We start from the raw sequence: 1,029 nt of genomic DNA, 5'->3' as shown, positions 1-1,029 counted from the left end.
AAAAGCTAAAAAAACTCTAATGCTGTAGCTAAACCACATAATTGTTTACATATGTACTGACTGTAATTGCCTGAAAACACCAGTCAAGAATTCCCTGTTCTGATCAGCCAGTTTCAGCCAATTCCGTAGCCACATCAGTGGAGACATATACAATTATGTGCTTATTTTCAGCATTAGACCTTTTTAGCTCTTATTTCTAGCAATGTAGGTGTTCTAACACCCTAGTCATATTTAGTGACAACTATAGTTTTCCTTTTTGGTAAAGCATTGCACGCAGCTGTCGATATTAATTTATACACGCACACACACGTTTTGTGTGTGTGTGTGTGTGTGTGTATGAGAAGTATGCCTTGCATACTTCTCATAAGGTGTTGTTAATTTATATTTTAAAATGCATTCTACATGCACTGTTGTTTAACTGTCAAACGGTGCTTAGAAAATTTTCACACACGTCACTTTTCCTAATGAAAACTTTGTTGTTTCTTTTCTGCTCCTACCATTAATTGCTCATTCTATCTTCCATGCATTATGATTAGGAAGAACTCTGTTTCCTTTCACATTTTAATCTTAATTCAAAAGCAATTATCAGTTATTTCTACCAAAGACTTTTGTTCTCCTAAGTATTTCCTGTTTTGTTTTGAAATATAATTCATGAAATTTTGCTAAATCTTACAATGTTGTTTTTTTTCATCTTCAATTATTTATTTGTTTAAAAAGTTGTTGCTCACCTCTCTCTCTTTCTCTCTCTCTCTCTCTCTCTCTCTCTCTCTCTCTCTCTCTCTCTCTCTCTCCAAATAAGGTTTACATTTTAGTATATATAATTTATTAGATTAATTAACTTCATTTTTTTAAAAAGTAATTTTCTCTTGAAACCTCAAATCAGAAAAATAATGGAAGGATACGAGATTGAAGTGTATGTGTGTGTGTGTGTGTGTGTGTGTGTGGCCTCTTAATGAGAAACATAAAAGAATCTGAAACTAGAAAGAAGAAAAAATATCTAAATAACAAAGAAAATAATTATATTCTGTA

This window comes from Octopus bimaculoides, chromosome 3 (assembly GCF_001194135.2).
Source record: "Octopus bimaculoides isolate UCB-OBI-ISO-001 chromosome 3, ASM119413v2, whole genome shotgun sequence".
In the NCBI taxonomy this organism is placed as follows: domain Eukaryota; kingdom Metazoa; phylum Mollusca; class Cephalopoda; order Octopoda; family Octopodidae; genus Octopus; species Octopus bimaculoides.
The sequence above is the reverse complement of the archived record's forward strand: the minus strand, read 5'-3'. Positions refer to the sequence as shown.